Here is a 19,629-nt window from a genome sequence, read left to right as displayed (position 1 = left end):
TTAGATGACATATTATCATTACATTAGTATGTTTAGATGACATATTATCATTACATTAGTATGTTTAGATGACATATTATCATTACACTACATTAGTATGTTTAGATTACATATTATCATTACATTAGTATGTTTAGATGACATATTATCATTACACTACATTAGTATGTTTAGATTACATATTATCATTACACTACATTAGTATGTTTAGATGACATATTATCATTACATTAGTATGTTTAGATGACATATTATCATTACATTAGTATGTTTAGATGACATATTATCATTACACTACATTAGTATGTTTAGAATACATATTATCATTACACTACATTAGTATGTTTAGATTACATATTATCATTACATTACATTAGTATGTTTAGATGACATATTATCATTACACTACATTAGTATGTTTAGATTACATATTATCATTACATTACATTAGTATGTTTAGATGACATATTATCATTACATTAGTATGTTTAGATTACATATTATCATTACACTACATTAGTATGTTTAGATTACATATTATCATTACATTACATTAGTATGTTTAGATGACATATTATCATTACACTACATTAGTATGTTTAGATTACATATTATTATTACACTACATTAGTATGTTTAGATGACATATTATCATTACATTAGTATGTTTAGATGACATATTATCATTACACTACATTAGTATGTTTAGATTACATATTATCATTACACTACATTAGTATGTTTAGATTACATATTATTACACTACATTAGTATGTTTAGATGACATTATCATTACATTAGTATGTTTAGATGACATATTATCATTACATTAGTATGTTTAGATTACATATTATCATTACACTACATTAGTATGTTTAGATTACATATTATCATTACACTACATTAGTATGTTTAGATTACATATTATCATTACACTACATTAGTATGTTTAGATGACATATTATCATTACATTAGTATGTTTAGATTACATATTATCATTACACTACATTAGTATGTTTAGATTACATATTATTATTACACTACATTAGTATGTTTAGATTACAAATTATCATTACACTACATTAGTATTTTTTAGCTCTAACATTTACTTACTTAAATCTACAGTACAACCCAACCACATTAACTTAGAAATGTGTGTTATAGACCTGTCATTCTCATTGAAAGTGAATCTAAGAAGCGGTAAATCTGTTTTATGTGCTTGTGAGCTTTTATTTCTATGCTTCCCGTTCTTAAGTTTAGTTTCTGCGTCTTTTACTTTTGGTTTTGTACACCGGCTTCAAACAGCTGAAAATGCAATATTTCTGGCAAATATATTTCACAGGGATTTAGATGGTACAACGATTCTCTCTTTACACTATACTTGCTTGTTTTGTCATAGAAACTGAAATTAAGCAACTGTTAGAATTTTCGCAACCTGGAAATGGCTGAGCCATTTCTGCATTGTGCATCTTTAACATTTTACATACAGGATACAGGAATCACATGTACATGATTCATGTTCACATGCAGTCTCAAACAAGTAAATGACAGATTATATTGCCATGTTATGTTTTAGGGTACAAAGTTAATCTAAGCAAAAACATGTCAAAGCTTCTGGACATAAATCTCAAGCTTTTCAATTACGCTTTCAGTGTGTTGTCCTGAGGTGGTTTCAAGGTCAGACCTGAAGGTTGTTTGTTTATGGAATGAGAGTTAGCGGATTTACCATTTACGGAATGAGCTTTACTTTTTTTTAATGTACGGCTTGTCTTTTTTATATTTCTCTGCAAATATTTCTCTGTCCCCTGCCCCTAATCATTGAAATGTTATAAAAAACCGTGAATACCACATCTATTTCATATCGCTTTTATCGTGTGTTGTGAATGGTGTCTTTGGGAAAGTATTCAGACGTAAGGACGAGAGGTGACAGCCAGTGAATCACATGCGAACAATGGCGAGTTGCTAACAACACAACTGCGCTTATCAGATAGATTGAGGGAGTCTTTGAGTATCTGAAAGGCTATTGTCTCTGCTATACTAATTTAATGAGTAAATGAATAACAAAATCATCTCCATCAGAAAATGTATGGAGAATGCCAGTGCACGCACACACACACACCAAGTCACCAAGAGTATTGCACATGTAGACCAGCTAACATCATTGACTCACTAATGGAAATGAAAATGTGATTCTCTCGCTCGTTCGCGCATAAAACCCTCCATTCTCATTGATTAGTGTTGCGTTCACTTCTCAGGGCTGGTAGAGACTCCAATAATGATTTCATGCTTTGTCTTCACAGACCAGTGAGTTAAATGGCCAAGAATGCTACGCTACCTGACCTTAGTCAATGGTTAACTGTTATCAGGCGATTCAAAGCATCCGGAATCTGTCACAACTGACCCTCCCCGACATCTTGACCCACGTCCGCTTCCTTGCTTCTTAGGCCCATTTCCCCCCTCTCTGAGCTTATCTGAGTCCTTTTGCGTAACCCGAGCGTATAGATAAGAAGCATTGGGCCGTCCTCCCATTCATCATGATCCTCTAATGCCCCAAAATACCAAGAATCGTATTTCCTAGGCCACAGGTGGGCCCGTGTTGCAACGTTGTGGCCACACAGCGGCTCTCCCCAAAGCAAACACAGACATTTAGTCACCCGCCGTCGCTTTTGTGTACTCTGAGGGTGTCGACGGAGCGGCGGTAATACCCGATACGGCTATGGTACACACGGCTAATCCGTCAACTGTTGTACAACACACCACTGTCAGGTACGCAGCTTTGGACGAGATTAACTGTGATGTCCAGGTATTACTCACATGTAGTTTTTTTTTTTTTCCCCTTCACCATTTCTGACAGATAGACATGTGTAGCGTGTATGGGAAATACCCCAGATTTCCAAAGCAAATTCTCCAGTTTAGTACGAAGGACAGGTGTTGCCAACCGCACCAAATGTGGCTAAAAGCAAAGCTGACTGTATGGGTGTTGGCAGTGTTGATGCTAACGGCTGCCCAGTTTCAAAGTCTTTTTGTGAGGGGATTTCTTGAGTAGAAAGAAGCTTGGGCAGAAAAAACTTTTAGAAGACGGGGTTGCATGCCAGAGTAGGCTACCAGTACTGCCCTGAACCCATAACTGGGCCTGATCACAAGAATAAGGTCACAACTGGCTGTGAACTTTTTGCCTCACGCTTAATTAGAAATTAGAACGCCATGCGACCCCGAGGATGTGCTCCATGGGTAGAATAATGAGAGCGAGAGAGAATGCTAAAGTATGCATTGTACATATTTATGCGTTTTTAAACTCACAGTAAATGTAAATACTGCATTTATATACCAGTATGCTATCTTGGATTATGAGGCCCTTTGCGCCACCAGGAGCTGAAAAGGAATCAGTCGAATTGGGTTTTGCTTATTGAAGTTTTCCCTCGGGTTGTAATGTGAGATGTCTGCTCATAAACATACCGTGCGGTTTGTACTTCATAACTGCTCTTGCAGGTCACAGGGCAGCAGAGAGTCAGGTGAGGTAGTTCTCTGCTCTAGTACACACACGTCCCTTGATACAGTGTGGCAGGCCCCGGTGAATCATTCCCCGCCGTCACAGGTGGGGGAAATACAACTGTGCTATTGGCAGCCGGAACATGGCTCATAGCCTAGTGCTCAGCAAGGTGTTTGAATCTGGTGGAAATTCAATTTTTATGTGACAGGTGGGAGAAAGACATGGATCAATCGATCGAGAAGGAAGAGGAAAACATTGACTCATAGGGGAAGTTAAGAAAAGGCAAGGTACTGTATGTATGGACAATACATGAGACAGGAGTGTACAGGAAGCAAATGTATTTTCAGAGATTTTTCTGTGTTTTTTGTTTGTTTGTCTGTGTGTGCTTTTGCGTGCGTCTAAGTCTTGTTTATTTTCTCGCACTTGTGTACGTCTGCGGGGTGCGACGTCTGGGCGCTCTCTGTGTTTGTGTTCGTGGAAGTCTGTGTTTGTGTGGGAAGAGTCCGCGAGGCCCTTTTGATGAAAGGCTGATTGCCGGGGCAACGGGAGAGCTGTGTTCGCAGCAGATGTTTCCTGTCCCTGTCAGCGACTCCGGTTAACGGTATCCTTACTTAACCGCTCTCTGCTAATGGCCCTCGCCCGGTGTCGGATACCCCGGATGGCTTTCCTCCTCCTTGTATTTGCAGGCCTTGGGATAGAAGGCGAACAGGAGGGGATATCGCGTTCCACTGTGACGTTCCCTTAATTGTGTGGCTCTGCAAAATACGGGCCAAAATGTCCCTTTTACGGTAATTGGGGTGTGAAAGTGACACTCGCTTGCCTATTGTCTCGGTATCTGATCCTGAAATGCATTCAGACCGCACTAGTAGAGCGAGAGAGAGAGCGAGAGAGAGAGAGAGAGATATGGGAGGGGAAAAGTGACAGAGGGAGTATGTGGTGAAAAGAGGGGAATTCAGAATAGAGGTTTCTGAGAGATGTCAGATAATGATTCTGTGGCTGAGTAACATGTGGACAAAGGCGGGAAATTGACAGAGTAATTATACATAGACAGAAATAACATTACTGTTATAGAGAAAGGGTGGCTGAGTTGGAGAGGTTCCAGAGAAAGCAACAGTATACAGTTGTAGCAGACAGTTGGATTCTGAAAAAACTGAGAGAGAGAAAGAGATGTGCGAGTGAGTGTATTTGACAGCTATAACCAGACTAGGTCCAGCTCTTTATACAACGTACGGGAGATGATTGAGAGATTCAGAGGGCCTAATTGTGCCACACCATCTGCCCACACTAGGGAACACGCCAAGCATGTGACACCTTCCAACAGGCTCGGAGACGAGCAGATGTGTCTGTCTGTCTTTTTGTCCTGGATGGTTGTAGAATTATGTGTACGTCTCTATATTTGAAGTATGTTTTGCGCATGAGTACCGTTAACGCTAGAGGATGGGCAGACATTCCAAACGGACACTGAAATATCAGTCCTTCATCCAGTCCAATCTAGGCAGGGTTGACACTTAAAATGTAAAAAAAAAAAAAAAAAAAAAAATGGAAATGCCCAACCAAAAGTAGGGAGAAGAAAATGTTGAAATTCTGAGAAAAAGCAATGACGACCCAAGCTTCCCTTGTTTTCCACCCTTCTTGCTCGAACTGTGCTGAACTTGAAAGGGCTACTTGTAAGAGATAATAGCATTGGTTACATTCATCAAATTACCTCAATCTCTTTACTTACAGGTCTCAAGGTGATATTATCAACCTGAAAGCTTACTCCATTGTCTTACTGAAGGGATGGCACCCGATTGGGTAATAAGGAAATTGCATTTGCATGGCAAATGACCGAGAACTATCCTGACTGGCTATGCCAGGATTTCCATTTAGTTTCAGCACCCTCTGTTTAATTGTTATTGTCAAGAGTATTAAAGGGTGTTTTCTCAATGTCATTTCATCCGCAATTGCATTAGGCACCTCCATAATGATGCAATTATATAATTAAGCAATAAGGCACGAGGGGGTGTGGTATTTGGCCAATATACCTTGGCTAAGGGCTGTTCTTAGACGCAATGCAGAGTGCCTGGATACAGTCCTTAGCCGTGGTATATTGGCCATATACCATAAACTCCTGAGGTGCCTGATTGGTTACCAACGTAATTAGACCGTTAAATATTTTTGTTGTTGTCATACCTGTGGTATACGGTCTGATATGCCATTGCTTTCTGCATTCAGGGCTCAAACCACCCGGCTTATAATATAGAGGATAACATTTAAATCAGTTTCCCAACTGCTCTTGTGGTGCCTCCACTTGCAAAATGGCTGTGTTATGATGTGTTTTAGCTAATGTGAATGTGTTGAGTAAATGCTCAATGAGTTAATGTATTTGTTCATAAAGCGCTTTTTTAAAATTGCTTTTGTATATATTCTCTATACAAGTTAATTGAGTTGTCCTCAGTGGCAACACATTTAAGGAATTTATTCATAGCTATCAGCTACCTTATCTTCTGCTAGTGCATTTACATAAAGTCCCTGTAAATATCTGTTGGTTTTCAAGCCACTAAATATGACTAAATAGAGTAATGGATTGTTAATTGACTTGCCTGACAGCAATGTGTGTTGGTGCCAATCCAATCCTATTTTAAATATGAAATAAAGAAACATTTGTAGCTCATCTGGTTCAAACCTTTGGAAAATACTTATTGACTCTCAGTATATAAATCGAGATGGACTATGAGCTGATAAACACTTATACAGTATTATATAAATTCTTTACTGTCCTCTTTGCACTAAACAAATAGTGGCAAGACAGGCTCCAAAGAGCTACCTCAATTTGTTGATGTTTAATGACAGATTAAAACACATCCCACCCCTCTCTCTCGCTCTGTGTCTCACTCTCTCTCGTGTTTGGCCACAGTAATCCTGCATACTCATGTACCCGAGTCCCTCTCATAATTATTATTCAGTGGATGCATTGGTTGGCACAAGGACAACACTTTGCATAATTTATGCAAGACCATCATACATTTTTGATAAACGTCCCCAGCCCCATTCTTGTGCTTTGAACTGAATAGATAAGCTATGGCCTGACATAAAATGTAGGCGGAAGAATGAAAAATGTTTTATTTTTATTTATCTTTATCTAAACTTTGAACCAGTTTTCACTTTATATATTAGTAGGGGCCAAAATCAAATAAAATGTATTTCATGTGTATACTTCTGCATTGCCTGCCATGGACATAATGCAATGCTACGGAGAGAAGCAGGGATGAAGGTTTTACAGCATTAAGCATACCCCCCACCCCCCCATTTTGAAGGGGTTAAATACATTCCCAGGTATGCCGTTGATGCAGATGAGGTAGGTGTGTTAAGGTAGAGCGGCCTTCCCTGGAGAACCACCTCGGGCCGTAGCTCGGGACTTGGAAGGTATCTTCAGTGCAGTGCTCAAAGTAAGATGTCCTCAGAGAGAGAGAGAGAAGGTAGGGGCTGACGTTATTATCCGGTATCCCAGGACGTTGCCGGCCTATTTATACCAACCTTAATGAAGAAAAAGAGGTGTAAATAGCTTCTCTTTCGTACCTAGCCACGTCCAACGGGAGCTGTGTGGTCTTTTTTCACTTTGCATTCTACTCCCGTGATATTCCAAGTCATAAACCTGTTCTTTCCACTGCATTGTCCATCGGTATGGATATCGCACACCAGCCGTGTGTAACTGCCAGACCATTGCAATGCATTTATGGCTGCCAGACCCAGGAAAGTGCAAGTCATGATGGACTTTGTCCGACCACACCGCAGAGTTTACTGAAACACTGGAATATTGGCAGTGTGCTCTTCCATTTCTAAACAGAGAGGATTTAATGGACAGGGGGAACCATTCTGAACTACCCTCCCACTCCAGAGGTAAACGATACTAATAAATGACAAGTCCCACTAATTAGCTTTTTGGCTCCTATCTCTGTCCCCCTGTCCCTCTGTCTCCGGTGTTGTGAGGAACGTAAAATAAACAAGATACCTTTTCTTCCATTATTAAACGAGACGTGGATATTCCATTCCGCTGCCAACCCCCATTTGAATCTCCGGAAATAAGGTTTCTTTGATTACATTATATTGAAACGGAGCATTCTTTGAAATGTTCTTTGAATAATACATTGTAAGAGATGTTCTACATCGAACGATGATAAACATTTCAGTTTGGAATGCAATTAGCTGACTTTCTGGCTTTGTCAGCTGAGCAACATTAAACTACTGCATACATCTTTATTTACTTTAGTTTTGTACATTTTTCCGCTAACACTTGTAAGTGATGAAGTGTTCCACTTTTAAATTGTTCCAATATGTACACTTTAAATGTGTTAACACTTTACAACTAGCTAAGTAGTACCTAGTTACAGTAAAAAGCAGATACTAGCAACATCGACATAATCATAACTGCTTGCTTAATTTGTTATTGCATGTGTCCTAATTCCAAACTAGTTTCTTCTTTTGCTCTCCTTTCTGCAATCATACCTATTCATACAGAGCTCATCTGATTTAAGATCTGTTCTTTCTCCATGCTGCTCGAGCATTTCCATTTAGGCCAGCTGTTCATCATAGCGGAACAAATCGATACACTACCCAGAGAGACTTATTTGCTTGGTAACCGTTGTTTGGTCTTTGAAAAATATGCCGGCCTATGGAGCGTCGGAAAAAGGCGGCCATTTTACCCCAGAGGGTGTAGGACATTGCTTGCTTACTGTTCTGTTGACCCTAACTTGAGTTTGAAATTAATTTTGAGGATGAGCTCTGATTGAATAGAAATGGTGCAGCATTGTAGAGGCATGGCCTATGGCTGTTTTTCTTCTGCATAATGAACATTGTGAAGGCAATGTTGTAGAAACCCTGCAGGAATGATGCAATGCTTCACTGTTTCTGAATAACCACAGAACAACATTTCAGTCCCACATAGACATACTGTACAGTACCAGTCAAAAGTTTGGACACCGTTTTCTTTATTTTCTACATTGTATAATAATTAGTGAAGACATTGAAACTATGAAATAACACATATGGAATCATATGTAACCAAAAAAGTGTTAAACAAATCAATATTTTAAATTCTTCAAAGTAACCAACCTTTGCCTTGATGACAGCGTTGCACACTCTTGGTATTCTCCCAACCAGCTTCACCTGGAATGCCTTTCCAACAGTCTTGCAAGAGTTCCCACATATGAGCATTTGTTGGCTGCTTTTCCTTCACTCTGCGGTCCAACTCATCCCAAACCATCTCAATTGGATTGACATTGGGTGATTGTTGAGGCCAGGTCATCTGATGCAGCACTCCATCACTCTCCTTCTTTGTCAAATAGCCCTTACACAGCCTGGAGGTGTGTTGGGTCATTGTACTGTTGAAAATGCTAGTCCCACTAAGCGCAAGCCAGATGGGATGGCGTATCGCTGCAGAATGCCATGGTAGCCAAGCTGGTTAAGTGAGCCTTGAATTCTAAATAAATCACCCCCACACCATCACATCACCACCTCTGTGCTTCACGGTGGGAATTACACATGCAGAGATCATCCGTTAACCTACTCTGAATCTCACAATGACAGTTGGAACCAAGAATGACACATTTGGACTCATCTAAACAAAGATTTCCACCGGTCTGATGGCCATTGCTCGTGTTTCTTGGTCCAAGTAAGTCTCTTCTTCTTATTGGTGTCCTTTAGTAGTGGATTCTTTACAGCAATTTGACCCTGAAGGCCTGATTTACACAGTCTCCTCTGAACAGTTGATGTTGAGATGTGTCTGTTACTTGAACTCTGTGAAGCATTTATTTGGGCTGCAATCTCTGAGGCTGGTAACTCTAATGAACTTATCCTCTGCAGCAGATATAACTCTGGGTCTTCCTTTCCTGTGCTGGTCCTCATGAGAGCCAGTTTCATCAGAGCTTGATGGTTTTTGCGACTGCACTTGAAGAAACGTTCAAAGTTCTTGAATTGTTCCTTATTGACTGACCTTCATGTCTTAAAGTAATGATGGACTGTCGTTTCTCTTTGCTTATTTGAGCTGTTCTTGCCATGATATGGACTTAGCCCTATTTGGTAAAAGACTATCTTCTGTATACCACCCCTTACCTTGACACAACACAACTGATTGGCTCAAATGCATTAAGAAGGAAAGAAATTCCACAAATATACTTTTAACAAGGCACACCTGTTCATTGAAATGCATGAAGCTGATTGAGAGAATGCCAAGAGTGTGCAAACCTGTCATCAAGGCAAAGGGTGGCTACATTGAAGAATGTCAAATATAAAATATATTTAGATTTGTTTAACACTTTTTTGGCTACTACATGATTCCATATGTGTGATTTAATAGTTTTGTTGTCTTCACTGTTATTATGCTATGTAGAAAATAGTAAAATAAAGAAAAACCCTTGAACGAGTATGTGTGTCCAAACTTTTGACTTGTACTGTTGTTCTACATGAAGTATTGCTTGAGCTTGTCTTTAACAGCTGCTGTTGACAGATGTTTTCGGTCATAAACATTGATATGCTGATGCAGCAAAAATAAACTAGTGGACTTTGAATGTATACAAATTAACGGGAAATTATGTTTTTATTTTAGGATTGTCTGATTTGTTTTCCCATTTACTCCATGCCATCCATTGTGATGTCAGCTTTCAGCTTAAAGGGATCCTTTGGGGTTTTGGCAATGAGTCCCTTTGTCTACTTCCCCAGAGTCAGATTAACTTGTGGATACCATTTTTATGTCTCTGTAGACTTCCAGTCATTGCGCTAATGCTAATTAGCATTGACTCACGAAACTACATCTAACTTCCTTCATACTGGACACCAAGATATAAAAATGGTATCCACAAGTTCATCTGACTCTGGGGAAGTAGATAAAGGGCCTAATTGCCAAAATCCTGAAGTATCCCTTTAAGTATTTATTACAATCCATACTAGAGCAGATGCTAAGACAGTGAAATATCCTGAATACTCAACGATCTTTCTCTGGGGACTTTGAATTTAAAATAAAGTGAAATTATGTAGCCCCTGCAGTCACACGCCCGTACACTTGACAATTTCATGAGTCTTGTGTGACCGTTCATGTGTTCAGACCTCATAAGTAGATAGTAAATCACATGGATGTGAGAGAGAAAAAAAAATCCACATGAATGGGAAATTATTTCCTTCCTTTAATACTCATTTGCTATTGAGGCATATAGCCAATGCATATCTACACAGCAGATAACATGGGACTCATGGACTCATCTTAAAATGTGAATATTTTGAGTTCTGAAAACATCTGACAAACCTTGATTTGGGAGTGAACTGTCACTTTAAGACAGTAGCTGGGGGTAAGGCCTATTCCTTTGTTCAAAAGAGAAATACATAGTTAACAACTTAACAATAAGGATGGGTGGCGGAAACAAATATCACATTTCCTTGTCTCACAGTGCCACATGGCACAAAGCGACTTACTTGCCCATTTTGTTAATTAACATAACACTTGCAACTGCCGTAAACCGATTCCTTTGTCTAACTTTCTAAAAGGAGTGGTAGAGTGTGATAATGTGGAGTGTGAGAGCATTGCTGGAAATGGATATAAAGACCATATGTGGTTCCATGTAGCTCCAAACTTATTTCCAGTGTATTAGTGCTGCACACTGCTTAGTGTTAAGTGCTTCATTTTTCATACTTGTAAGGGATCCATGTTCTGCATAATTCATGTGTGGATGGGCCTGACTCTGGAGGTACCTTAGATAAATATTTAAACGCCAAAGTACCCACTACAATGTGACAGGCGGGCCCCACATTCTACCAGACACATCTCTGGCACTCCCTCCTATTCACTAACACAGTGCAGAACCTCACACACAAGGATAGAGCAGGCCTTTCTTTGCCGAGTTCAATTTTTCCAGTTCTTCTCATAACTTCAGTGTATTTGTGTGGCGACGCGCTTGGCTATGCAACCCTATTATTTCCTTGCGATAAGCAAGTTATTGACAAGTCAATTAAATCCACAATAAATGGAAACAACGATTATTTAGCCCGTGTCCTCCATCTAGTCCACCTTCATCCAAATATCCAATTTGTCCAAACATCCCGATGTCACGAAGTTGCATTAACCTCTCCGACACATATTTTTCTAAGGGAGACTGTTGTTGTTATAGTTTTTTATTTGTTTTACAGACATCTCGCTAAGATAATTATAGACAATGGTTAGAAATGCATGAAAATGTAGTTTGTTGTTGTTGTTGCCATTTCTCTTCCGCATGGCACAACAGAGGTTAAAACAATTGATCCGCCATCCATCCACACAGGGAGTGAATAGGCTAGACAGGGTGGTTTTGGCACTGGAGAAGAGGAACATTGGTTTTCGGGGCCCTCTCTCTTCAATCTGATATCCTCATTTAAAACATCCCAATGGGAAGATCGAGGAGATGAATAGAAAGAGGGAATGTTACCATGGTCAATCACCCGTCGCAACACGATAACTCTGGAGCGTCAAAGCATGACATCCTTGATTCCCGAATCCCAAATGAGAGGATGGCACCATTACAGATTCAGCTAATATTGATTTAGAAATGATCATTTCCTGATTGTCTCATTCAGATCTCCTTCTTGCTTGGCATTCTGGCTCCTTTTATTCCACCCCTGCTATTTATTATTTTAATGATGCCCAGTCTGAATGTTTGCACTGAATTACACAAATTTGCCTTGGACTAATGACAATGCCCCAGAGGAACTGGGACATTGTGATTGGTTCTGCTGACTTTGCAGTGCATACATTCAGAAGTATTACAAACAGTCGGGCATAACATCGAAAGGCACTCAAAATCTATGTAGCTGTGCCCAGGCAGTTTCTAGGCCACTTGGGCAATGCTTTTCTGGGAAAATATCAGCAGAGCAATATGTGAGCCTCTATCTCCAGAATGACAGATCACATTTTTGAAACTATGTGCGGAATTCAATGCAGCCTCTCTAACTTAGTTCCAAGTTGGATTAGTCATATGTTTGGGGGATGCACACGTTTATACACCATTCAATGAAATACTTATGTGCAGGTTCCTTCTCGACAAGGCAACAACGATAAATAATAAAGGTAAGAATACGAACATAAAGTAAATGGCTCAGTAGAATAAACATTTTAGCATAGGTATAATTACAGGAAGGCACAATTTATAGTCCAGTATTTATACATGTTTTGGGGACATAGTTTAACATGGCGGAAATAAAAGTAAATGGTGCAATGGCTAATCTATATTAATGATTTGAATTCACCTTTTATTTTTGAGTCATCTGTTGAGCATTACCGGTAACAACTGAATGCTAATGCAGCGTTAAATGATTTAACACTAAGTCTTATGATGACTTGGGTATCACTTGCTGGACAGATGGTTTTGTACTCATTTGTCAACCTTATCACAAATGTTATTGAACAGTCTTAATAACTGTCAAAGTCCCTACTGAGGTTGTCACTGGGACATAGCTGCCGAGTGCAAAAATGAATCCTGACTTCTGTCCGAATTGTTGACATGACTATTTCGGGTTGGGGGGCATGCAATAATATTTTCTCATAACAGGGACATATTGGGGAAATAAATGTTAAATCCTCCGGTAATGTCTCGCACAGATGATGTTATTACTTGCCAGCCTGAGGTGTTTGTGTGCTTTGGGCGTCTGTCAGAAATCTCCATCCTCCCCTCCATTTCCCCCCCCCCTGCGCTGAAACCAACTGGTCCAGGAAAAGGCATGCCAGACTCCCAGAGTCGCTCCCAGAGCCTCTCAAAGCTGGCTGCCAAGAAGTCAACAGAGGAACTCTGGCACGACAATGGACTACTACCCTCCTAAATTCATCGTGCCATACCCACATCCCTCTCCTAAAATGAATTTTCCTTCTTGGCCCCTCTTCAATGTGGAAGGAGAGGGGTGGGGGTTTGGAGAGGAGGAATGAGGGGAGTTTCCAGAGTTTGCTTTAAAGATTACCCCACTTCTGATGACCCTCTCCCGAAGGCAAAGTAATATAGCTTGTCAGATCGAGCCGAGAAAGAAATGAGGAGAAAAGGAAAAAGAGAAAGGGAGTGGAGAGGGGTAAGAAGAAAAGCTCCGCTTATCTGAGCTTTGAGGTCTCTGGCAATAACAGGAACACAGCAAGCCAATGGGACTCCTCAAAAAGAGGGCTGTATTATTGCTCCTGGGGTGGGGGGCCTCGGGATGGTTGTGGGGGAGGATCAAAGATTGAGACCTCTCTCTGGGATTAGTGACACTAAACGATTTGACCCAATGCTTTTTCAATGGAGTGCTGAGAGATTCCATCCAAGACGTCCGTCCAAGACGCCATCCCCTTACTAGCTCCGACTTTGCAGATTGAGATTGACTGTGATATGTGGTTGTCCCACCTAGCCTTTTTTTTAGATGAATGCACTTACTATGTCTTTCTGGATAATAGCATCTGCTAAATGACTCAAATGTAAGATGCAGTGGGACTGAAACGACCCTGTACGGGAAGGTGACTTAGCGTTATGGCATTTGCTGCTACTGTTGTATTCAGGACGGCAGGTAGCCTAGTGGTTAAGAGCGTTGGGCCAGCAACCGAGAGGTTGTTGGTTCGAATCCCCGAGGTAGAAAAACCTGCAAGGCAGGTAACCCCCCCACCAACACCACCTGCTCCCCGGGCGCCATGAGCGCTGATTTTTAAGGCAACATTCTACAGGCCACAATGAGATGTGTTGCGCTGCATGATACAAATGGTGGCCTTTTTGTTTAGGTAGGGACGTGGATCAGAACCAGTCAGTATGCCTGTTGGTATCTGTATTCACAGTCATGTGAAGTCCATAGATTCGGTGCTCATTCATTTATTTAAATTGACTGATTTCTTCATATGAGCTGTAAGTCAGTGAAATCTTTGAAGTTGTTTCATTTTATATTTTTTGTTCAGTGTAGAACGGCCAATTATACACTAAGTGTACCAAACATTAAGGACACCTTCCTAATATTGAGTGTTAAGTGTTCCACAGGGATGCTGGCCCATGTTGACTCCATTGCTTCCCACTGTTGTGAAGTTGGCTGGATGTCCTTTGGGTGGTGGCGCATTCTTGAGCCACACGGGAAACTGTTGAGCGTGGAAAAACTCCGCAGCGTTGCAGTTCTTGACACAAACCTGTGCTCCTGGCACCTACTACCATACCTTGTTCAAAGGCACTTAACTATTTTGTGTTGCCCATTCACCCTCTGAACGGCGCGCATACACAATTCATGTCTCAATTGTCTCGAGGCTTAAAAATCCTCCTTTAACCCGTCTCCTCCCCTTCATCTACACTGATTTGAAGTGGATTTAACAGGTAACATCAATAAGGGATCATAACTTTCATCTATCTGTCAGTCTGTCATGGAAACAGCAGGTGTCTATAATGTTTTGTACACTGTATATAAACCTTGGATTGCTGATGCTACGTATTGGCAAGTGAGAGGCTCTGAAGCCACCCAGTGAATTGCAAACCACTGCATATATAAATGGGAAGAAGCTGAGACTCCTTTCCTTTGAGTTAGCGTTAGCATTGTAGCTATCGCAGTTCTCTTGAGTGACTTGTTTGGGGTAAGGATATCATATTGCGTTACAAGGAGAAAGGAAGTGTTCTGGCCTGGCCGCTGGCCTCTAACACACTCCAGGCCCTGGTCTCTCTTACGAAATTAAATACAAGTTGCTCTCTGAAACTCCCCGCCAATGGGTCTGCGCGCTGGCGCGTTATTGATCCGGACAGCCAATGCTATCAACCAAGGCTCTTATCCTGTCCATGTCAGGCGTCTGGGCAAAACGTCTTCCCATGTGGAAGTCCAGTGTGGTCTAAAAAGCCTAAAGCAATCATTGAGTCTCGTTAGTCTGGTTTGATGAAAGACAGAAGGGGGGTTTGTTTGCTGCGGCGATAAGCGGAGTTACATTGCTACACAGTGGGTCAATTAGGGATTGCTGGCTCAGGTTCACAAGGCCAGAAAATGTGGAGAAATATGTGTGTGTGAGAGAGATCAAGCTTGTGTGTGTGTGTGTGTGTGTACACACACGTGTGAGTGTGTGTGTGTGTACACACACGTGTGAGTGTGTTTGTCAGACTATCTCTAATATGTGTCAGCTCTTTCCCTTGCTCCTAGTACATCTATGGCTTTTGCCTCGGTTTGTCATGTTGTACTGTCTGAGCCCCCATCCCACTTGCTTGGTTAATTTCACTGCCTGTGCAGCTATGGTTAATAGTCCTCACTGGCAATCTATCCTCTCCTGTATTTGAATCTGCATTGTGCCTTTTTTTAAATCCTAAAGACCTATAAGATCAGCGTGGGATGCCTGGTGTAGTAAGCTGCTAATCACCAGGCACTTAAACCCCAGTGGTTTACAGTCTCTTTGCCTAGTTGGACGTCCTCCACTGCCTCGGACCGTCTGCGGTTGCGGTAGACTTGCCCCAAGGGCTACTACTGCTTGCAGAGTTTAATAGGTTGAAATCTCCAAAAGCAAACACGTTCCTCTTTACAGCCAAGAGCCGTGGCCCTATCACACCCTACGTCCACGGACAGTTTGTGTGTGTTCATCTGTGTCTATAGCTGTTCATGCCACTCCTCAAAGCGCACACTGTCTCCATGCTGATGGCCTAATGGTTGGATTATGGAGGGTGATGTAATTATCAATGGCAGGGGTCGCCAATCTAATTCCTCCAAACCCCATTTGCATATTTGTGTTTTTAGACTGTGCTGTTAATGACTTAGACCCTATTCGACATTGGATTAAATTAAACAAGAGCACCATAAATTGTTATTTTGTGCAGTGTCTTTAGTAATCGAGTGACTGCACTTGATAAGCAGAGGAGGTACACATAACTGAATTTAAAGGGGTTGCTAGCTGGGTTTGAGCTCAATTCAGGAAGTAAATTGCAATTCAGGTAATCCATTTAAACACCCTCATGAAAAACGAGTGGATAATTTGGACAGAATTATAACTGAATTGACAGTCAAGGTGGGTGGATTTTCAAATGAGTCTTACACTTTGATACTCACCCCCTGGTATAAAATGTTAAGCATCTGCTTTCCTTTCCCAGAGTGCCTTGCCCAAGCCCGAGTAGGCCTCTTGTGATTTGTCAGGTCTGAGTGCCTTTTCTCTGACAAGACTCCGACTGAGTATTGCTCTCCTGATGTCCAGAGACAAAAACACCCTCCGCAAACATGTTCGGTCAGCCCAATCGAGCTTCCATCAAACTACATTTTAATGCCTGAAGGTGTGGGGAGCTCGATAGCCCGGCTCTCGCCTCACTCAAACTATTCCGCAGACACCACTCTTCTACGCCTCTGGCACAGAAGAACAACATTTTCCAATTATAGATGATTATCTCTGAATTTTTCTGATGAGTTGGTTTTGGGGATCTAAGAGAGGGAGGGATCGGGGAGCGTTTGGGGTATGGAATAGTATTTTAGGTCAAGGACTGCTGACCACCATCTGAGAAAGGGTTACATATTGGTATATGCAAGCAGTATATGAGTGCCAGATGGCCGGGTTAGCACATTTGGGACTACTCTATTTGTGCAGCCGCTCCTGACAATCTTGAACAAGCGCATCCGTAGTAAACTGAGGACAATTTGAACCCAACTGTATGCAACTTTTGCCAATCAGTTTTCCACTGAATCCCCGGATGCCTCCATCTCAACATTGAATCTCCAACTCTTTGAAAGGTTGAGTGGAAGCTACCTTTGTGGCGTTCAAACCAGAAACGTACCTGTTTCTCTCTACAAGGTCACCCGCTGTTCAGTTGCAAGAATAATCCTCAAAGTTTGTATTATTCAGCGTGTGAGACCCTCAGACGTCAATCAACACTGCCCAGGGCTATTAGACAACACAAAGGCAGAGCACTAGGCCATATTCACCACTTTGACCTTTGACCTGTGTGTCAGCCATGTTTGTCAGTAGGGCACTTATCTCCAGACCTCCAGACGCTTGCTGGTGACTAAGGTCAACTGGCCCAACCAAACCCAATTGAGTGGCCAATCGGAGGCATCCAATTGGGTTTGGCCGATCGCAGCATTATTTTTGTTTCACCATTTCCTGCTCTGATGGTTACATTTATAGTGACCAGGAATGAATGACACATTTATAGTGACCAGGAATGAATGACACATTCAGGGAGGAAGTCAGTTGGAACTTGAAGTCATTGGATCCTGAGGTAGATCTATGAAAGCCTGTACTCAGGCCATACACTCATTCATGAATGATTCATACACACACGCATACTGTACAAGAATGTTGAATGTAGTGTAAAAATAATGTAGTGCAAAAATAATAGTAATAATGCATCTAAAATCATGTAAAATAAATAATGTGTTAGTAAAATATAAATATTAGGTGATCAAATAAATGTGTGATAAATAATAGTAAAAATGTCATTAGTCAAATAAAATGGTAAATGTGTATCAAATAATATGTCAGTGTAGTAAATATAAAATAATAATATGTAGTCATCATAAATAAATTATGGTGAAAATAAATAAAAATAAGTATAATGTGGTAAAATAAAAAGTAAAATGTGTATTTAAATAAATATGAAATTTATAAATAAAATAAAGTAAATAATATGAGTGTCATCAATCATACATACGTATAGAAAATATGCAGTCATCATATGTGGTGTAAAAGTAAAAGTAAAATATGTGGTGCATCATCGTGAGTAAAAATGTGTGGTAAAGTCACATCTATGGTGTGTAAGTATCTGAAATCATAAATGTGCATGTAGTGACATCAAATCATATATGTAGTGTCAAAAGTCAAATAAGCATGTAGACAAATAAATAAAGATATAAGTGTAAAATGGTATATGTAAAATAAAGTATGTCGTGTATGGAAGAAATATATGTGTGGTACATGCATCAATAATGTGGTGATAAAGCAGTTTGTCATGGATAATGGTGGTCATCGGGTCTTAAAATGTGACATCGCGCATGTCTGTGCATCATGTGTATGTAGTGGCATAATGTGCTCTGCAGTGTGTTGCATGTATATGGTGGTATTGTTTATATGTAGTACGGTATCTAGTACATACATGTGTATGGTAGATATGTTTTCTATTAGTGGTACTGTGGTGGTGAGTATCGTGGATCAGTGGTATCTGTCGTGATGGTATTATGTGGTAGTAGTGGCATGTATGTGGCATCTATCATGCTAATGTGTTTGGTATCATCATCATCTCATCGGTATGTCTCGTCAGTATGCATCATCTGTAGTGTCATGGTGGTGATCATGATCTGTTGGTGGCCAATAAATAATATGTGGTAGTGTATCATCATAAGTGCATGGTCATCTATCAATTGGTTATGTAATGGTGAAAGTTATGCATCGTCTGTGGATAAAGTACGGTGCTCTGTGTATAAACCGTGTATCATCTTATATATAGTAGCGTCATCGTGGCTAGGTGTGTATCTCATTACGTGTGCCCGTATCGCGTCTTTCGCCTGGACTCATATGTCGCCTTGTGGCATGTGCGTGTCGTATGGCATGGTCATGGCTGTCACACGTGGCATGGTAATGTAGTGTGTGGTGCGGCATGTCGTGTGCTGAGTTTGTGTAATGTGGTGAATGTGGTGGTATCCTGCGGTGGTGCTATGTGCATGTGCATTGTATGTGCACTCTGGTCTCGTGGTGACATCTGGTACATGGCATCTCGCATCCAACGTGCATTATCATCATGGTGTGCGTAAACATCATATGCGTGAGTAATCATAGGCATCATGTGCTGCAAGGCATGCATGTGTGGTGGTATCATGATGTGTGTGGTATGTGTGTGCGGCGTCATGTGTGGTAAGGCATGTGTCTGTGGTATATGAAACATGGTCGCAATAAGTGGGCGGGCATCGTCCATCAATCACGTAATGTGGCGTAAATAGGTTCATCGTGTCAGTTGCATCTGGTCTGTATGTCATCATCGTAAATAAATGTGGTGTGATCAGTTAAATGTGTCATCAATGGTACGTAAAAATATATGTGTATGGCGTAATGTGTGTGTCATAGTAGATGTGTCGTATTAATCGTGGGTATTATAGCAATAATGTGGTATCAATAATCATCGCAGCGTACGTGTGTGTATCATCTATTGTGTGTCATCGTGAACATCATCTTAATATTGCGTCATCATGATGTCTTGGTGCT

At 40.7% G+C, this 19,629-nt stretch overlaps 1 protein-coding gene across 12 annotated transcripts in view; it reads left to right on the top strand.

Moving 5' to 3' along the window:
• LOC112232768 (adhesion G protein-coupled receptor L3-like) overlaps positions 1–19,629 on the top strand; it is a 328,717-nt gene that overhangs the window by 38,853 nt on the left and 270,235 nt on the right. The window contains exon 1 of one of the 12 annotated variants that reach the window (XM_042298313.1): positions 7,240–7,370. The exons of the other annotated variants lie outside the window; for them this stretch is intronic. The gene's annotated coding sequence lies outside the window, so the exon portion shown is untranslated. Of the gene's footprint in view, positions 1–7,239; positions 7,371–19,629 lie in introns of those variants that run through there. 12 annotated transcript variants of the gene reach the window in all.

The sequence above is a fragment of the Oncorhynchus tshawytscha genome, linkage group LG15 (genome assembly GCF_018296145.1).
Source record: "Oncorhynchus tshawytscha isolate Ot180627B linkage group LG15, Otsh_v2.0, whole genome shotgun sequence".
NCBI lineage: Eukaryota > Metazoa > Chordata > Actinopteri > Salmoniformes > Salmonidae > Oncorhynchus > Oncorhynchus tshawytscha.
Note: the sequence above shows the minus strand (reverse complement) of the source record. Positions and strands in the feature narration are given on the sequence as shown.